General features: G+C 42.8%; 1 protein-coding gene across 1 annotated transcript in view; it reads left to right on the forward strand.

The window, feature by feature from the left end:
* The window catches only part of LOC149209048 (lipid phosphate phosphatase gamma-like), a 37,940-nt gene that overhangs the window by 12,192 nt on the left and 4,670 nt on the right, over positions 1-21,078 (forward strand). The window lies entirely within an intron of this gene.

Raw genomic sequence — 21,078 nt, forward strand, 5'->3', positions numbered from 1 at the left:
ACATAGACAAAGTGTCCTACATCTCCTTAGCAGTCCCTTTGCTAGCGATGTGACAGACCACATAATCTTTCACTTCGTTGAGGATCATTCTTTTCGCCTTCGCCTTCTCAACCTTGTATTTCTTCAACGGATCTGCATCTGCAAGGACAACCACCACGTTGTCGACGTATGTCTTGAGGGCATGTTCATCTATAAGGAATGACATTCTTGCCTTCCAGATGACGTAGTTGGATGCCCTGTCCAACCTATCCTGATCCCTCAAGCCACTGGTTGCCATTTCTGCCACAAATGTCGAAAATCTCCTCTCTCCTCTGCGTTTCTGTTGGGCTAGCTTACACACTTCTTGCTAGTAAAACCGCTGCCCCTTGCTGCTGCTCAGCTCTAGAGAACTTGAATTCCTTGGCTAGGTATTCTCTGAGGAAGAAATTCCCTTAGCTGTGCTTCTCCTGTCTTTTGACGATTTTTTGCCCAACAAACTGCCTGCAGAAAAATCTGTGTCCCACCAGCGTCTCCTCACGTTGAGGCTTCAACGTTGCTCCTTCTGCCCAAACAAAAACTCGATCCGGAAGCCCTTCTCTCCGTCGACTCACTTGGAAAGAGACTACCTCCAAATTTCAGCCTTCCAGCTAGAATTGTGGAAACCCTCTAGGGTTTCGAACTGCTGCTTCTTGCAGCTTTTTGATCTCCCTCTTCTGCTCAGCGCTGGGTTCTTTGGCACTGCTCTTCTTGTTCCACCTGCAACTTTGATACCATGTGAAAATTCCTAAACTGAAATCCCTACTGCAGCAACTAATGATATTTCTTCTACTTGTTAGATTTATATGAACAAGTTATTTGCAGTTTCCTACGACAAATATTGAAATACATACACTGTAGCCTTCACATAATTAATTTATATGCGGAAACAAGAGACTGAGCAAGAAAGAAAATACAACACAATAACACCGTTATTTTTGGACAAATGTCCCCAGAAAAACCAAATGTGGGAAAATCAGTGCAGTAGATCTAATGGTTTTATTACTATGCAATGGTAAATCTGAGTACAATTCTTGGATGCTCAACTAGTAATCCGATATAGAGAGAAACTGGAAAAAACGAATGGTGAAGGGTTCTCACCCTATCATTGGGAGAATCTGAGTCTGATCCCGCTGAACTGGAGCCTTTGTGCAAAATTACGTCACTCCCACGTAGTTCCCGCGTCACTGCTGCTGGGTATCATGTTGCTTCTTCTCCGGACCCTCGACTGGCTGGAAAATCCAAATCACTGCCTCCCGATCTCACACCCCGACTCTCGGCTACTGAAACTCGATTTCCTTAGCAAAAATTCGATCTCCCTCTAAGGCCTGCGCTGCCACTGCATCAGCTTTGCGTGGGCCAACATCTGCCTCTCTTTGGACGTCGTTATGCCCTCTCCCTGCCTCGTAGTCTTCGGCCCAGGAAAGCTTCCTTCTTTCAGATACTCACTGCCCCTCACTGCAGAAGCTCACTTCGAATCTCTCTCTGGCAGTTGCTCTGCTTTAGAAATTTGATCTTCTGAACTCATTTGGTGTGTTCTCCAAGTGCCCATCAAGCTTCCTCTTATAATCCTCTCGTTGATCAATCAACGACCCAAATTAGATCCTAATCAATGGCTAGGATCATATTGAATTGATCTCCACCTTCTTCTAGAAGTTTCACCCACAGTTTATATTAATAACCTTTAATTATTTTAATTTCCTAAGTTTAGACTTAGGGTCCCATTAAAAATGATTAATTATTTTAATCAAAACTTTCTCCGGGTGGAATTTCCCAAAACAATTCCTCGATATTGGAGAATGCATGTGTCTAAGCCTCCCTGCTGATTTTGAGACTTAGAGCACATTCGATGCTACCAGAAATGAACATAGGTAACACATTTTCTCCAATACCCAGAAAAGATTTCGTGAGAAAATGACTTGATTAGATTTAATAATGTAGTTAATTAGTTTTTCTAAGTATAACTTAGGGAAATAAGCTTAATCAATCAGTGTTAATTGGGGTAAATTGATTTTCCTCTAGAGACTTTCGAAAAAGTCATTAGAAAGGGGTGAAGATGATCTTAGCCATTGATTGTGATTAGATCATGGCTATTGATTCGTCAACGAGAGATGATAAGAGGAAATTGATGGGCATTTGGAGAACACATCGAGACACATAGTTGTAATATTAGCAAGGGCGTAGAGGTAGCGTAGGGACATCAACAACAGGGGTTTCAACATAGATTTCTGGAGAGATTCTTCACAACGATTTCTAGGGAAGATTGGAGATCGATTTTTTTGCAGTGAGGCCGATTTTCTAGTGGTGCAAGTTGCTCCAGCATGGGGTGTGAATTACCCTAATAGGCAGTGCGAATTGCTCAAAGAGGGAGAAATTCTGGAGTAAGGAGAATTTGTAGGGGAGATCGATTTGCACAAGAGGATCAATTTGCCAGTAGAAGTCGAGATTTTCCTAGCCAGTGCGAGTTGCTAAGGAGGGTTGCGTTTATTTGCTAGGCTGCACATGTGAGCCAGAATGAGCTTCATAGGGAGGCCAAATTTGTTCTAGTGGGACGAATTGCTTCCAGGAGGTCAAGGAGACTTGCAGAAGTGATGAGAATAATTTTCCGGAGGTTTGCCATCTTACGACAACCAGTTGTAATATTTTTGCTGAAGAATTTTAATAATAAAACCCTCATTTGTAGACTGGTTTTCCCTTCAGGGTTTTTCCAGGGACATTTGTCTAAAAATACTGGTGTTCATTATTTGTGTGTGTGCATAATTTTCTCAGTTCTTATGATTATTTATTTTCCGTGAAGTTGTAGTTGTGTTTTATTCAGTATTTGCCGCAAGTATTTTGCAGTTGAAAAATAATCTGAACATATAGGAGAATAATAACCAATAATTGCAATGGTATTTAAAATTTCACATGGTATATGGGCGAATCTGAGGGCAGAAGGAGGATCTGCGCAGGCACAAGAGGAGAAAAGCCAAGGGTTTTAACCCAGTTTGAATTCTTTAGTTATTTCTCCAGCTTATTTGAGTTTGCAGAATTTCCAGAGATGGCCGCAACAGAATTGAGAGATCAAGATAGGTTGGAATGGAGCCTCCAACTTTGGTGTTTGGAAGGCTAGTATGTTGTTCTTATTGGACGAATATAGTCTGAAGGAGTTTGTAGAGAATGTTGTTGCTGTACTGACAGATCCACAACAACTGGCCACCTACAAGAAGGAGAATGCCAAAGCAAAGAGAATGATTCTTGATGGAGTCAAGGATCATATTGTTCCACATATCGCAGAGAAAGGGACAACAAAGGAAATGTGGGATGTCATCATAAAAATGTACCATAATCCTACAAAAGAATAGGAAATTGATTCTCAAAGAGAGGCCGAGGACTATCAAAATGCAGAAGGGTGAAGAGCGATTTCACTCAAGAAGAGCTTAGGCTTAGCTTGGTTAGTGGGAGCAACAGTAGTGGCAAGACACCGAAGGTTGAGAGGGAGCAGGAAAATGTTGCCCTAGTAGGAAAGGGGAAAGTGAAGATGGGTTCTAGTAAGGAACCAAACTCAAAAGGAGAGAAGATTATGAAGGACCTAACAAAGGTAAAGCGCTGTGGCTGTCATGAGTATGGCCGTTATGTTAGTGATTGTCCTCTCAAAAAGAAGAAGCTTGTCCTCTAGTAGGATGGATCGGGAGTTCACACTGATCGCTTGCTCGACTAGCTCAACTTCACAGGGTGTTTGGTACATAGACAATGGAGTGTCATTTCATATGACAGGAGTTAGAGAGTACTTCTCTAGTTACAAGGAGGAGGACATCAGGTTCTAGATTCAGAATGGGATTTGGGAACAAGTCTAGGTGCAACCCAGTTGCAAGAGGGACTGTTTTATTTCAGAGGGAGAACAACAAGCAAATACCTATCCATGAAATGTTGCATGTGCCAGGCTTGGGGATGAATTTGATCTTCGTATCAGTCCTTCAGGACAAAGGTTATGATGTCATCTTTAGAGGGGCTAGAGTGCTGTTACAACACAAGGATTGGAGGTCACCTATAGCAATTGGGGTGAGGAGCAGTCGATTGTACAGGTCGTAGATGGACACGCTCAAGGCACTAGTTAATAGCAGTAGTTCGAGAGACCAGGGGGATCTATGGCATAGGAGGATGGGCCATCTCCATCATGAAGCACTTAGATTGTTTCATGAGACGATGACAGGGGTTTTGGGGGTGAGCACAAAGCACGATGTTGTTTGCAGAGGATGTGTTGGGGAAGTTTGCGGAAGCAACTTTTCCAAGGAATGACAATAGATCGCAGTGGATTCTAGACCTTGTGCATTCAAACGTATGTGGGTCGATGTTGAAGAAGTCCCTTAGAGGATATTAGTATTTTGGTACTTTTATTGATGATTTCTCTAGGAAGACCTGGATCTATTTCTTGAAGACCAAGGATGAGGTCTTCAGTTGCTTTCAGGAGTTTAAAGCTCTAGTTGAGAATGTGACAGGTAGGAAGATCTAGACTCTTCGGTCAGACAATGGAGGTGAGTACACTAGCAAGGAGTTCCAGGATTTCTGTACTAGGGTAGGAATTAGGAGAGAATGGATGGTTCCTTACAACCCACAACAAAATGGGGTTGCTGAGAGGAAGAATTAGTTTATTTCGGAGGCAGCGAGAGTAACGCTGTGTGACCAAGATCTCCCATGCTATCTATGGACAAAGACATACAGTGCAGTGGTTTATATTCAGAACAGGGTCCCACATAGAGTGCTTGGCAAGATGGCTCCTGAGGAGGCATTCACCAGGAAGAAGCCAAATGGTAGTCACTTCAAGATATTTCGCTGCCTAGTGTACTATCACAATCTAGGGGAAACACGTTTAAAATTAGATCACACTGCAGAGCGAGGTTACTTCGTTGGCTAGAACGAAAACTCGAAGGCATACAAGATCTTCATCCCAGGGGCTAGGAGGATTATTGTTAGGCGGGATGTCAAGTTCATGGAAGACAAGGCATATAAAAGGTCCAGAGAATTGCCAACAATTGAAGAACAAAGTGAGTAGAAGCTCCCAAAGTAGAGTAGCAAAATCAGGGCAACAATAGAGCACAAGTACGGTGACCAGTACAAGCACGAGTTCAAGTGCGAGTGCTCTCGAGGCTTCACAGAGCATGGAGCAACAGATGCAACAGATTCAGGAGATGCATCAGGAGGACACGGAGGTGGATATTCCTAACTCAAATGTTTGCAGAAGGAACTACGAGGTTCAAGCTACACTCAGGGTTGCTAAGGAGTTTGTGGGGACTACTCCTACGACAGGCAGGAGAAAGTGGTACACTGGCTACATGGCATTCGTTAGTCATTTGGTAGATAATGAGCCTTCCAACTATCAAGAGGCTGCACAAGAGCAGATGTGGCGAGATGCAATGGTTGAGGAGTATTCTTCAATCATGTAGAATGATGTTTGGGAGGTTGTACTGAGACCGATAGACAGGGTGGTGTTTGGATCATGCCGGATCTACAAGATCAAGCACGGTGCAGATGGCAGTATCGAGAAATTCAAAGCTAGGTTTGTGGCGAAGGGGATCTCTCAGAAGGAGGGAATAAATTATGAGGAGACTTTTGCTCCTGTGGCTAGGTACACTTCTATATGAGCTGTGATCACATTCACAACACAGATGGGATGGCAGATCCATCAGATGGATGCCAAGACGACGTTCCTGAATGGTGAACTAGAGGAGGAGGTGTATATAGAACTACCAGAGAGCTGTGTGGCACATAACAAAGAGACCTATGTGTGCAGATTGAAGAGGGCCCTGTGTTGAAGTATGTAAGTAGGTTCGATCTTCATAAATATGAAATGTACTCTCAATTATTGTATATTGTAAAAGGAAAGAAAAATTATTATTATTATTTTTGTAGCATGGGTTTCATGCTTAAGGTCAATTTATAGGTCAAGCACCCATTGAGTGCTTCTAGGGTTTGTCATACAATAAATAAGCCAACTTATTGATTATCATATATGAAAGACCCCATTGGGCATCTTGTATCATGTCAAGAAAATTATTGTAAGTTAAGAAATGTCAAAAGACACCCTCCAAGACAAGTTGGCCTACAAACAATGACAAGTCGGCCTTAAAAGGGCTATTTGACCTCAACAAGAAGCCTATATATACAAGGTGTTCGACCTCATTGAAATGGTACCTAAGAAGTTTGTATGAGCATAAGAAAGGCAAGAAATACCTAGCAAAGAGAAGGAGAATAGAAGGAAGAAGAAAGTAAAGTATTTTAGGACTGTTTTTGGGCCATCATCCTCCACACGTGCGAAGAAGAATTAGGGAATCTTTGACTGCAGTAAGACTGAATTGCGGAGCTGTCAAGAAGTTGAGTTTTTGGTACTAAGAAGACCTACTTTGGAAGACGAGTTATCTAGAAAGAAGGAGCACATCAAGCAAAAGAGAGAGGTCATTTCAACCATAAATCTACCCACACGTGCGAAAATCAGAAAGTATTGGCAAGTCGGAAAAGTGCAGTTCTGAAGCAGTAACCTGTTAGCCCTGAGGTGCAGTGTTGACTTTTTGAAGGTTAAAGGAAAGGCTCGGCCTGCTTCGCTGTTCTTAAAGGGGTCCCACATGGGCCATTATTCCCCTCCTTCTCTTACCCCGCTCACACTCTACCCGCCCCGTTTCCTGACTAAACCTTCTAATCCCGACGAAACTCCCCTTTGGCCTTAGCCCCAAGCGCAAAAGCCAAAATACCCATAAAACCTTACCCATTCACCATACGCGCCTTCAGCATAGCTCCCGAGGGCGTCTCGTCATTTCACCGTGTCTACGTTGTTGATCTTTTCCCGCCGATCCAACAGCCCACATTCCTTCCGATAAAGGCAACCTGCCTGATCATTCCCAGCCGTCAGATCGCCTCCGCCAGATCTAACGGTCAACACCCATATCGTGCGGACAACAAGTGCGACAAGTACCCGCGCGATGAGGGCGGTTTTCCTCTCTCCTTTGTCGCTACGTGTCATCCATTGAATGGCATCGCGCGAGTTCTGACACTTACCGCTTACCGCCTGATGCCCGTCCAAATCAAACCACCCCGCGCGTTATCGCCTGCACATCTCCGTCGCCCTATAACCGTCCAATATGTTCACCTAAAGATCTAACAGCCCGGACATGTCCCGCTCCCACCACGACCATTAGCTTCTGCAAAGCGATCTCCGCCACACATCTCCATTGATCCGATGGCCACCATTCACGATCACTCCCACTGTTCATCTGCCCATGCACTCCACACCCCACGTCCTGTCTGTTACCCAAAGGAGAAGATGGCCGACTCTGTCAGTTTGGTGACAGTCTGACCATGAAATTGAATTAAAGGAAGAGCATGGCCGAAGGATGAAAGGACACAACACTTAAACAGTCATGGAACTCCACTGCCATGATCAATCCAACCACCTGAAGGGCAGCATAGTACTAGAACTGACCAGGTTTTCATAGTGGAGAAAGAAACTACTTTCAAAGACGTTATCAGACAGTTAATGGTAGTTGGTGGTCAATCAAGACCCCTCCATCCCTAAACGGCTAAGAGCCATTGTAAAGATAGATTATAAATAGCCAGAAGAAAGAGGTAATCAGGGTTGGCAATTGTGTTTTGGTTCAACTTCTGGAGACTGTAGATATTATGTAACTTGCAGCGTCTCATCTTCATTTTCAGCAATGCAAGCTTCTTTTGCTGTTAATTGTTCAATGCCCATTTCTCCTTTGTTCTAAACTTGTATCTGGAATGTTTTATTCATGATATCTTCTATGCATAATGCTAGATAACTGTCATCTTATCTCTGTATTAGTAAATTGAATGTATCATTGAGTAGGTCACTCAGGTTTCTTCTGTATTTGATGCAAGATAACTGTCATCTTATCTCTTCATTGATAGAGTAGATTTGTAAGTTTCTTTACTAGTTGCACCTGGCCATCATACATTCTGTATGCATCTGCTGGTGTGGTTAGTATTCTTCATTCATTCACTTAATTTGCAAACTGTTGAGCATTGGTGGTCTAAAGCCGTGTAGTCTGAGGGTGTTCATGCATGTCTGGAGTGAAAACAGAGTAGAAGTGGTTATCTGGCTTGAACCAAGTCATCACCCATCCCAATAAGTTCTTAGAACCATATTGAAAATTATATGTTACCATGCATCTCCGAGCTACAACCTAGGAGAGTTTCCTGGAGCCCTAACAATAACCAAATTTTGAAGGGCTGAAATTGCAGTCAAGGAAGTGCAATTGAAGCATTTTTGGAGTAGTTTGACTTGGGTTGACTTTGTGAGGGACAAGCTCATTAAAAGGAGAAGCTGACTTGGTCTTGGAGGGGTCTTTGACAAGGGTCATAGGTCTTGGAATTCGTCATTTGAAGATTTTGTAAGAAGAAAATACTTCTTGTGGGTTTTCCTCTCAAGAGGAGATGTTTTGGCCCTGGCTAGCAACCTACAATTTGTGTCCTTTCGTCTCATTGAGCTTCATTGTTTGGTAGCTGTTTGATGACAAAGAACACTATAGTAATCAAGATAGGGAGTCAACTACAAGTAAATCAAGTTAAGTGAAAGAACATCACAAGTAGTTATCAAAGAATTAGAAATCACCTAATTAAGCTGCCCCTAGATTTCTCAACATGGTTTCAAAGCTAAGGTGACAACAACAAGAAAACGCAGCTTGAAGATCACTCCATTGAAGAAGGATACATAAGGGCCGAACACAAGGAGGTCATCAAGGAGAACTAAGAAGCATCAAGGAGGACCATTCATCTCGTCACAAGGATCACATCATCTATAAGGAACACCACATTGAAGAAGAATAAGACCTCAAGGACCCTACCTCCACTCGAAAAAGGACTCTACATTTGAAGCAACTTGGGAAGCTTCCAAATTCTACATTATTATCCAAAGGAAGGAAGAAGAAGCATTGCCATCATCATCAAAGAAATCAAGGTGATCTCCCTCTCATTGAAGAAAGGATCACATCTCAAGCATACTTGAAGAAAGAAGGTCATCAAGGAAGCAATCATCATTAAGAAGGCATCTTCAATTGTCAACATCATCAAGAAGGCATCAAGTTGAAGATATCATCATCAAAGGAGCATCTTCACTTTACAAGTAAGTATTTTATATTTTATGTCTCAATCTACAATGACTTCTTTCTGCAAGGAGAACAACATACTTGTTGGGTCGTCAAATTACCCTTGCATGGAAGAAGAGAGTCGATTTGATCCTCATAGAAAATGAAGTTAGCGAATATGTCACAGGATCAATCACCAAGCCTCCTCAAGAGCAATCTCAAGCACTATCAAAGTACATGAAAGGAGAGATAAGGGCTCAAAGGATCCTCATTGAGTTAGTCAAGGATTCTCTCATTCCTTATATAGCAAAATTGAAAACAACAAAAGAAATCTATGAAAAGTGGTAGAATTGTTCTTTGTAAGCACTGCAGGAGAAATTATATCATTAAAAACCAAACTATATACGACAAAGGTATCAAAGGAAGAAGTGGTAGCCTCATACCTTATGAGGGTATCTCAAATAAGAGATCAACTACAAGAGCTAGGAGTAATAATGTCTGATCGAGAGACAACTACCATTGTGCTTAATGCACTACCTGATGTGTTGTCACTCACTGCTAAATATGCTTACAACTATGAAAAGAGTGCAAAAGAGCAGTGATGTTGAAGCCATTTCCCAAGCCACAAAAGCTATCATAGCTTAATAGGACCCTCTCCACTGCATAGTGCTCTGGAAGAGCTTTCCAACGATATATGAAGTACAAAAAGGGAATTCTGGAGCATAAGATATGGCCTGTTGAAGTTACCCATGGAAAGGCAGAAGACAAGGAGAAGAGACTTAAAGAAAATCGCAAATAGGAGGTCCGGGAGCTAATCTCATTGCATATCAGCAGTCTTGTATCCCGCATCTTGCATATCGGCCATCTAGTGATCTCGTAGTCCCGCGACCTCGTAGTCCCACGACTTCACAGTAAATCCCGCATATCGGCGATCGACGTGGCGACGGGGTTCTAACTTTAAAACCTTGCGGTATTGCCAATTTGCAATACAATGTTAAATCGCCGGGGAGGGGCCGATTCTATTTAACAAAGGATTTCATGAAAAAAACGAAGGCTAGGCGGACCCTTTCTCTCTCCTCCACGTGGTAGTACGGAAGGTGATGTGGCCATATGGGGGACACATGTCACTCAGTTTCGGCGTTTTCAGGGGTCCTATAGGAGCATTTCTGGGTGACACGTGTCACCACTTACAAGGTGACATGTGGCAATGACGATGTCACCCTGTAGAATGGCGATTAGCGATCACACAGGTAGGGCCCTCCTGCACCTCGGTCTATCCCGGCCTGCGATTGCGATATGCGGGAAATCCCCCCCGGACGCTGTATATTATGTGATCTGGCTTATAAAGCTCCCGCGTTCGAATAGTCGGCCAACGTTGAGAAAGAAGGCAAAAGGTCCCCCTCTCTATGGTTGCGATTGCGATATCTTTGGTGATCCCGATCCCGTAGATCGATGATCGCAAGGGTAAAGGGAAGTGCCAGAGGCAAAACACTATAACCCGCTGGGATGCGGGATTTTGCGCTACAAAGGAAACATGGCCCTAGACACAGGCTTGAAGGCCTTAGCGCTCGAGGATTCAACACTTGGTTGCAGCCCCTGGTCATATGAAGGAAACCGTAGAAAGGGGGCTATAACAAAAGGGGCCTAAGGGGAAATCAAAACATCCCTGTTTCGTGATATGTCAGTGATAAAGGCCCGCCCCGAAAGACTTGTTGCTACATCGTAAACGCATCCTAAGGCAGACCAGGAGCATGATACAAAGCTTTGAAAGATGGATGGGTCGAAAACTCCAACATTGAATAAGAGTATGGTACAGTGGTGTACCAGTATGGGGGGCTCGAGAGCTCTTAATGATTTAGCATGGGCCTCCACTCGACTTCAGAGAAAGAACTAATCAGGTAGTTAAGGCAGAATGGACGGAAATCTGTTGAACAACAGAATGGACACTTCCTCCATCATCCTCCAGTTTTCTTTTTAGTTATGCAATTTCCATTTATTTCCAAGAAGGGATCGAATCCCAATTGTAATCGTTTTGGGCAATAGCACCTTACATAGGCTGAGACAGCTAGTCTAGCAGGACAACTGGTGCTCTGGCTAAGATATTTTGTAAATTGTAATTCTGGCTCCCCCTCTTCTTATAAAAAGGGGGAAGCAACACTTTAACATGGGTTGGTTGGTTGGTTCCAAAATTTCTCATCTGCAAGGTCTGAATTCTGAGAGGCCATTTTGGTTCAATTTGTTTTTTATGGGGGCTTCACTGGTATCGTGCTGAATGTATGGACTGATTATTTGGACCCTTTAAGATAAATGACATTTCCCTGTTGATTCCAAGCATGATTAATGTGCAGCATGTTCCCCTCGATAATCTCATTTCATTTATGTTTTTCCTCATTTGAAATAGTATAATGAATGCAGTTGGTTCCTCTCTAATCTATGGATTTATCTTAGCTGCTCAATAGAAGACAGTACCTATGTTATCACAGACCTACATGTGTTATTCACTAGCATTGCAGTACCTGTAAAATTACAGATTTACTTGTGTATTTGATTAACCTGTAGGACCTGGGTTAGCTCGGATCTACGTTAGCTTTTGGCAGAGAATGATACCCATGTCATGTTTGGTCTGAAACCTTCTTTTGCACCCCGCTGTTTCTATCACTCCACCTCCTCCCTCTTCCATATTTCTATTGGAAAATCTTTGCTTAGGATTCTGTGTTGTTTACAACCCTATACATCGAATTCCATATTTCTGCTGGAACATTGTTGCTTAGGATTCTGTTTGTTACAACCCTATGCATCTATTTCCCTCCTTCCTTTCCTCCTCTCCACCATTTCTACAACTTCATTTTTAAGCTGTCTCATTGTTGTGTGTTGGCCACCAGAAGAAGAGGCCATTTCTCTTTGAGATTGCCCCAATATACCCCCAGCATTTAGATCCATGTGTTGGCTTGAAACTATCTCAGTGAAAGCTTATTGAACCAAGCCCATCCTATTACCTTTTGACGTGACAATTGGAGTGCGGAAAACCCCTCACAGATTATCTCTTAAGCACTGATCTGAAAATGGGGCACTTAGGCTCCTTGTCTAACTTACAAGGACCTCTCCCACTTCCAAAGCTTAAATGTTCCCAAGTCTTATTGATTAACCAATGCGGAATTGATAATATGCTTGAAAATAAAGGTGTATGCTTGTGTTTGGTTTTAAACTGTTTATGTGCTGTGAATTGATTTGCTTAAACTGATATAAGGCATATAACAGTGAAACAATGCAGCCAACAACAAACACACATAAGACAACAATTTAATATGGAGTTCACCCAAAACTCCTGGGCTACATCTCCTTGAGCTCTAGTCAACTCAACTAGGCTCTCTGGGATTATGGTCTAAGTTCTTTTTACAAGCTTTTGGCTCAACTCCACTGTTTTACACAGAAACAATGGGTTTAGACACCTTTTTATCCCTGGGTCTGAAGCTCTCGGCTTTCTGGCTCTAGCTCTTGCTCTGGCTTTGACTCTGGCTCTGACTTTGGCTCTGGCTCTGGGCTCTGGCTCTAGCTCGTGGCTCTTGGCTCTGGCTCTGGCTCTTCAGCTCTGGCTTCTTTGGCTCTGGCTTTGGCTTTGGCTTTGGCTCTGGCTCTTCGGCTTTGGCTTCTTTGGCTATGACTTTGGCTTTCTGCAACCTTCAGCTCTCTAGCTTTTCACTTGATCTCCAAGTGACCCCAAAAGGCTCCCTCGGCTGCTCTGTGCAGTAGCTTTTCGCTCTCCCTGCTCTCTCGGCTCTGCAACTGCTTTCAGCATTCAGCTTGCTGCTCAATTGAGCTCTTTGGGCTAATCTGAGGCATTTTCCCAGCTTTTCGACTTCCCCAGCCATTTCCCTGCGTTCAATCATTCCCTTGCGGCTCTGTGGCTTCTCTGCACTATTTGTTCGACTGGCCATCTGGCTCTGCGGCTCTGTGGCTTTCAAACGCCTCATCGTCTGCCAAAACGCCTACTTGTAGCGTGGAATGATGATTAGGAGCTGTTACAGAAGGAATCGGGGCCGTTTCATAGGCAAAAACCCAAAAATGGTCGTTCTCTATTTACACAGAGAAATACACAAATACACAGGAAAATCCGCCCAAACCACTGTTTATCGAACTTCAAATATTATGAATTTCGCCCTATATTCCCTTTGGGTCCGTCTTTGGGCGTGATCGCAAATGATTGTTGATCAACGATTATTATTGATTTCGGGTGGCTAATGCGCACAGGGATTACTTGCCTGAAAAGGGTGGTTTTCTCTCTTCGGCGCCTAGCCATGTGGCAACCAATGTATGGGCTTGGGCAGAGCCTGGCCAAAACCACTTACTGCCTACGACTTGCCCGAAATTCCGCTCGTTTCATGGTTTCCCTTTGTATTTGAAAAATATATTAAAACACTGAAAACATCACAAAATGGCTTTATGGCGGACTTGAAATGTTATGCAACTGCATTTACAAACCCTTTCGGGTTCGGTTTCATCGCTTATCGCATCGCATATGTGTTTTGGGTAAAATCCCAAATACACGGGAAATACGTGAAAATCCGAATTCCTGGACCTGAAATTTTATACAATCGGGCTTTGAAAACTTATCGGGTCCGGCCTTTTTATCGGCATCAGGGGTCGTTGATCGCCGATCATGGATTTCGGCGATCGCAATGTCGCTCGGCCCGGGGTTTTATGCATTGCTGATGCCGATTTGCCGATCCGATCATCGGTGATCGACGTATCGCATGATCGCAATTGCCAGATCTAGGGTCCCGATATCGCATATGTGTTTGCCTCCGATCTGATACATCGGATTGGTGGATCAGAGTTTCTCCCGCCTCCGCTTAAGTTCGGCCCTTTGCCTTTTTCCAATGTGATTTCCCTTTATAAGGGTTTTTGCCAATTTTAGGGGATTTTGCCTCTTTTTCCAAAGAAATAGAGCATCTTCTTTCTGCGATAACTTTTGCATCCTAAGTCCATTTTGGCCTATTCAAGTTGCAGTAGATTCAGAAGGAAAAGATCTCTGCAATGGGGCTATGTTCAGGAACTTCCTTGGACTTTCATTTTCCTCTGTGAGGAACACTTGGACTTAGGAGTCTATCCAAAATCCATTTTGGATCACGCCTTCCCACTAAAAGAACTTTTGGTCTCCAAAAGACTGATATACTGATCTGAACAATACCTAAGAGTAACAACACCCTCTTCTTTCAGCTTCCACACACTTGCCTTGCATAGTGCCTTTGAACCAAAGTCTCTGACCACTTCCCTTCCTGGATGGGCTAGAAGAACTGTCTTCCTCCTTGCCTTCTCGCAGAACTTTTGCTGAAATGGTCATAGAAGGTGGTTTGAACATCTTTGCCTTGATCATTGATCCAAGGTGGCTCAAACAAATGTGAAGTTCATCTGCTCCACAGGACTTTCATTTGTATCTGTTTGAAAAGCTGTCAACAACAACAAAAATACAGACAACAACTGGATGGCCTAAACTCATGCTTCAACAAAAGAAACAGATTTCACCTCTGGTGAACACCTCCATGTCTTACATCTGCATACAAATGATGGACTAGATAACAAGCTTACAAAACATGCCTTTAAAACAAATGACCCTTCAAGTCAAGCATGTAGAAAAAGATCATTAAGACTCTTTTCAAAAAATGAAACACTTCATCATTATCTCCATCTTGGAGACCAAATTAACTTCTCTCAAGTCAAACATGCAATCACATGCATGTCAAAGCAATCAACCCTGCAAGTTAATTACACATACATGTTCAAAAACAAGGAATTCATGAACATCCCTGTGTTCATGCATCTCATGCTCATGCATGCATTTCATACTTCAACTTTCAGTTAAGCACACTGTAATTTCGAAGCTGAAATGAACTATAATGTAGATGCATCAATAGACATGCAATCTTAATCGGATAAGAACTCTAACTGTTCCTTACCAATCCTTTTCAAAGGTACTACCTTTGTCTGCACATCATCATCATAATGTGAATCATCCTGAGACACATCATTCATGGAATCTTCCTTTCCATTTCTGCCATCTTCTCTTTCCACTTTCTTCAACTTTGGTGGAAGCATTGTTGGATTCAAAGTCCAACATTTTGCGGCAAGATGTCCTTGCTTATAGTAGTAAGTGCACTGCATGTGCATCCTCTTGACAACATAATTTGCCTGTCCAATGGACCCATGGCTTCTTGCTTATTTTCCTTCTTCTACTTCCTATATGTGGCCATTCTCTTCCAACATCTAGAAACATTATGGTTATCCAAACCACAAAAGGAACAAACAATTATTTCCCCATCTCTATGTGGAAACTTATCATGCTTTGCAAAATCAAAAGAAATAGGTTTAGAACCAGATTTATACCTTTCTCTTTCACCGTTATTGCCTTCATGAGGAGGTGAAGCAAATGAAGAAGTGGCTCCCTTTGGAACACCATCAATCTCTTCAAGGCTGTTGGAGTCTCCCAAACTCTTTGGTTCAAGTGTGTGCTTCTGAACACCTGCATCTTGCAAATGATGTTTCAAGCTATTGCATTCCTCCTGAATACAATCTTCACACTCTGCAATGCAACTCCTTCTTGGAGCTTGTTTCAATGGCCTTCATGGCAGCTTTGGAACTTTCTCCATAAGCTTGTCCATAGCCAAGACCCAAATACTTAGGCCTCTCCTCAATCATTATTGGCTCAACAATACCTTGTGCATGTCTACCCAAGCCTTTTCCTTCATAGCCCATCTTGGACATTAGCTTGGAACCTATGCCTTTGGTATGCTTTTCAAAAGAACCAATATAAGCATTCTTAGAGGAATCTGGAGACAAACTGGAATGGTTTACCTCTTCTTCAAGCTGATACTTGACTAAGGCTTCTTGGGCAACAAAGAGCTGTGTCTCCAACTCATGCATCCTTCTCAGGTTCGTGTTTGCAATATGAAGTTGCCTCTCCATTTCCTGCAATTTATCAGAAAGCAATTGCTTCTCTTACTTCATGGAATTCAACTGCTCTCTAAGTATGCTTCTCTTCCTTCCATCCTCATACATTTCTCTCACCTTGTCCATCATGATGAACAAGTCTTGCTTCAAGTCTCCATCATAGAATCTTGTGATGAAGGAGGAATATGAGGATTCACTTGTAGAAGTTGTCATTATACCAATGAACAAAAGATCTTCAAACAAGATAAATAAAGAGCTTATTCAACAACCTTTTGCAACAAACCTCTTGTGCTCCAAGACTTGCTTTGAGGTCCTTTGGGATAGAAGAATGCCTTCACCCCTTCTTCCTTCTTGCCCTTCCTGGACTGAGCTATCAATAGCTTTCCCTTCACCCCTAAACTTAAACAATAGTCAGTCTGCAACAAGCATACAATTAGCCTCTGACTGTTTAAACACCTTTCAGACAAGCAATCTTTGCTCTGTGAATCAAGCAATCTGATATAACCTTCTTGAAGGTGTGGTTAATCAATCTCAAGCTCCTATATCGCCTGATATGAAAATGGGGCACTTAGGCTCCTTGTCTAACTTACAAGGACCTCGCCCACTTCCAAAGCTTAAATGTTCCCAAGTCTTATTGATTGTCCAATGCAGAATTGATAATATGCTGGAAAATAAAGGTGTATGCTTGTGTTTGGTTTTAAACTGTTTATGTGCTGTGAATTGATTTTCTTAAAATGATATAAGGCATATAACAGTGAAACAATGCAGCCAACAACAAACACGCATAAGACAACAATTTAATATGGAGTTCACTTAAAACTCCTGGGCTACATCTCCTTGAGCTCTAGTCAACTCAACTAGGCTCGCTGGGATTATGGTCTAAGTTCTTTTTACAAGCTCTTGGCTCAACTCCACTGTTTTGCACAGAAACAATGGGTTTAGACACCATTTTATCCCTGGCTTTGAAGCTCTCGACTTTCTGGCTCTAGCTCTTGCTCTGGCTCTTACTCTGGCTCTCGGCTCTGGCTCTTGTCTCTGGCTTTGGCTCTTGGCTCTGGCTCTTCGGCTTTGGCTTTTTTGGCTCTGGCTTTGGCTCTTTGGCTTTGGCTTCTTTGGCTCTGGCTTTGGCTTTCTACAACCTTCAGCTCTCTAGCTTTTCACTTGATCTCCAAGTGACCCCAAAGGCTCCCTCGGCTGCTCTGCGTAGTAGCTTTTCGCTCTCTCTGCTCTCTCGGCTCTGCAACTGCTTTCAGCATTCAGCTTGCTACTCAATTGAGCTCTCTGGGCTCCTTTGAGGCATTTTCTCGGCTTTTCGGCTTCCCCAGTCGTTTCCCTGCGTTCAATCATTCCCCTGTGGCTTTGTGGCTTCTCTGCGTTGTCTGTTCGACTGGCCATCTGGCTCTGTGGCTTTCAAATGCCTCATCGTCTGCCAAAACGCCTGCTTGTAGCTTGGAATGATGATTAGGAGCTGTTACAGAAGGAATCGGGGCCGTTTCATAGGCAAAAGCCCAAAAATGGTCATTCTCTATTTACGCAGAGAAATAAACAAATACACAGGAAAATCCGCCCAAACCACTGTTTATCGAACTTCCGCCCTATATTCCCTTCGGGGCTATCTTTGGGCGTGATCGCAAGTGATTGCTGATCAACGATTATTATTGATTTCGGGTGCCTAACGCGCACGGAGATTCCTTGCTCGAAAAGGGTGGTTTTCTCTCTCCGGTACCTAGCCATGTGGTAGCTAGTGTATGGGTTTGGGCGGAGCCCGGCCAAAACCACTTACTGCCTACAACCCACCCGAAATCCCGCTCGTTTTGTGGTTTCCCTTTGTATTTGAAAAATATATTAAAACACTGAAAACATCGCAAAATGGCTTTATGGCGGACTTGAAATGTTATGCAACTGCCTTTTCAAACCCTTTCGGGTCTGTTTTCATCGCTTATCGCGTCGCATATGTGTTTTGGGTAAATCCCAAATACACGGGAAATATGTGGAAATCCGAATTCTCGGACCTGAAATTTTATACAATCGGGCTTTGAAAACTTATTGGGTCCGACCTTTTTATCGACATCGGGGGTCGTCGATTGTCGATCGCCGATTTCGGCGATCGCAATGTCGCTCGGCCCGAGGTTCTATGCATCGCCGATGCCGATCATCGACGATCGGTGTATCGCATGATCGCAATCGCCAGATCCAGGGTCCCGATATCTCATGTGTCTGCCTCCGATCCGATTCATCTGATCGGTGGATCAGAGTTTCTCTTGCCTCCACTTAAGTTCGATCCTTTGCCTTTTTCCGATTCGATTTCCCTTTATAAGGGTTTTTGCCAATTTTAGGGGATTTTGCCTCTTTTTCCAAAGAAATAGAGCATCTTCTTTCTGCGATAACTTCTGCATCCTAAGTCCATTTTGCATTCAAGTTGCAGTAGATTCAGAAGGAAAAGATCTCTGCAATGGGTTTATGTCCAAGAACTTCCTTGGACTTTCATTTTCCTCTGTGAGGAACACTTAGACTTAGGAGTCTATCCAAAATCCATTTTGGATCAAGCACTCCTCTCTTTAAGATGTCTCATGCACTGGTCTACAATCAGCCCAGAGGCTGTCTCTAGGAGGCTTTCTATCTCCCCTGCAGCACTTGTGCTGCTGGTGCGATTTTAGGCGACAACATGATGAATGGGGCAACTTTATATCGGGCATCTATGGGAAGAAGGAAACTACATCATTCAATGATCTATGGTCATTATGCAAGATTGAAACAAGATTAATGGCGAAGAATGACGTTGGAGCAACTGAGCAAACACAAGCATATGCTGCTATGGCAAGGAGGAAAGGAAAATTTGGGATGTTTGAGTCTCGAAAGAAGTTTCAAAAGAAAATTGATATGCTTAAAATTCAATGCTATGAATGTAATGAATATGGGCATTTCAAAAGGATTGTCCTAAACTCAAGAAGGACAACACAAAGAGAAAAGAAAGAAATGAAACCCATGTTAGCAAAGAAGTAGCAGAACTTGAAAAGAAGAGAAAGAAGGAGGAAGTGCAAGACCTCTACTATGACTAAGGAAACGTCATATACTTAGTTCTTTTTAGTTTGTAGAAGATAGCTGTTATGAGAGAAAACATCACAACTATGATAGGATGCATTATAGCAAAGATTGAGATAACATATTCACTGGAAGCATAAAAAGACAACTGAAGTGAGCAGTTTATATGGTTGGAGGAAGTCATCTAGCAAAACAGGAAGATAAATTTTTTCTCACTTCATCATCATCAGAAAGAAGCATTTGCAAAATTTGTTGATTTTTGTAGCTTGGGAGGTACTTCAAGCCTTGAGGATCAAGGGTTTGGAGGAAGGAGCTCCGTAAATGGCCTTGTGGGCTTGAAACCCAATCTTGGGGTTTTGCACCCATCGATGTTGGGGACAAAATGATGGAGAGATTTCGACGTGTGATGGATGAGGATGATAGTACTTGTCGATACGAATCCGACGCATTAGAAATCATTTGATTCCGAGTTGTGGTTGAAGAGAAATGAATTTTTGAAGTTAATATGGGTAAATTTGTCTAGTTGGGTAGGTTGTCTTGAGGTTAAAGTAGTGCCCAAAGAAAAATTTGTTGGGGCCACTTGATGCCTATAAATATAGGTCAAGTGTGAGGCATTTAGACACATCCAAGAAGCGTCTTTCATAGTCTACACATATTAAGAAAGACAATGAGAGTGCAGGAACATGCGAGTGCAGGAACGCGACTACAGGAAAGCGTGAGTGCAGGAATGAACGAGTGCAGGTAGTGCGAGTGAGGGCTTAGTATGTAGCAGATTGCACCAGAGTGACGCAGAAGCTGAGCAAGGCTCAATATGTATTATATTGATATGTTAAGGTTGAATTGATGCTAGTGGATGGTGTCCTAAGAGAGGACAATTTGGAAATCTGTTAGCAGCCAAGATGAAGGGTTTCCTAAGTGGTTGGACGCCCTAACCAGGAGCAGATGCTGCAAGAAGGATTGGTAACTCGTGGTCTGTTGGAGGGCAGCATGGGATCGAGAGTTGTTTCTTGGTATAGTAGGAAGTAGAAGTTCGTGTCACTGAGTTCAGTCAAGGCAAAGTACATAGTAATGAACATGGCTACATACGAGGCCATTTGGCTTCAAAAGCCGTTGGTAGTCTTGTTTGGCAAGAGGATAGAGATTATAGTAATACAATGCGACAATTAGAGTTGCATCAAGTTGTCATAAAATCTGGTTTTTCACGACAGGTCCAAGCATATAGACATCAGGTACCACTTCATCAGGGATTGTGTGCAGTGCAGGATTGTCTAGCTACAATATATACCTACAGATGAGTAGGTAGCATATATTCTAACTAAGGCTTTGGGGAAGGCAAGGTTCATCTTTTTCAGAGACAAGTTGGGTGTTATGCAGAACACGTTCCTCGCTAAGAGGGAATGTTAGTTTATGTAGTTTGGATAGGTGTTCTAGTTGCAAATTGTGTCCATGAGGCCAGGGAACACATTTTCTCCAATACCTAGAAAAGATATCGTGAGAAAAGGCCATGATTAGATTTAATTAAGTAGTTAATTAATTTTCTAAGTTTAGCGTAGGGAAATAAGCTTAATTAATCAATATTAATTGGGGTAAATCGATTTTCCTCTAGAGACTTCCGGAAAAGTCATGAGAAGGGGTCAAGATGATCTTAGCCATCGATTGTGATTATATCATGGCCGTTGATTCATCAACGAGAGATTATAAGAGGAAATCGATGGGCATTTGGAGAGCACATCGAGACACAGAGTTGTAATAATAGCAAGCGTGTAGAGGCAACGTAGGGACATCAACAATAGGGGTTTTAGTAGAGCTTGCGAGGGAGATTCTTCACAGTGATTTCCAGGGAAGATTGTAGATCGATTTTTTTGCAGTGAGAGGCTGATTTTCCAGTGGTGTTAGTTGCTCCAATAGGGGTTGCGAATTACCCTAGCAGGCAGTGCAAATTGCTTAGAGGGGGAGAAATTTCAAAGCAAGGAGAATTTGTAGGAGAGATCGATTTGCA

Source organism: Pinus tabuliformis, chromosome 1_2, assembly GCF_031772625.1.
Source record: "Pinus tabuliformis cultivar Carrire ecotype Pingquan chromosome 1_2, CPIR1, whole genome shotgun sequence".
Lineage (NCBI taxonomy): Eukaryota > Viridiplantae > Streptophyta > Pinopsida > Pinales > Pinaceae > Pinus > Pinus tabuliformis.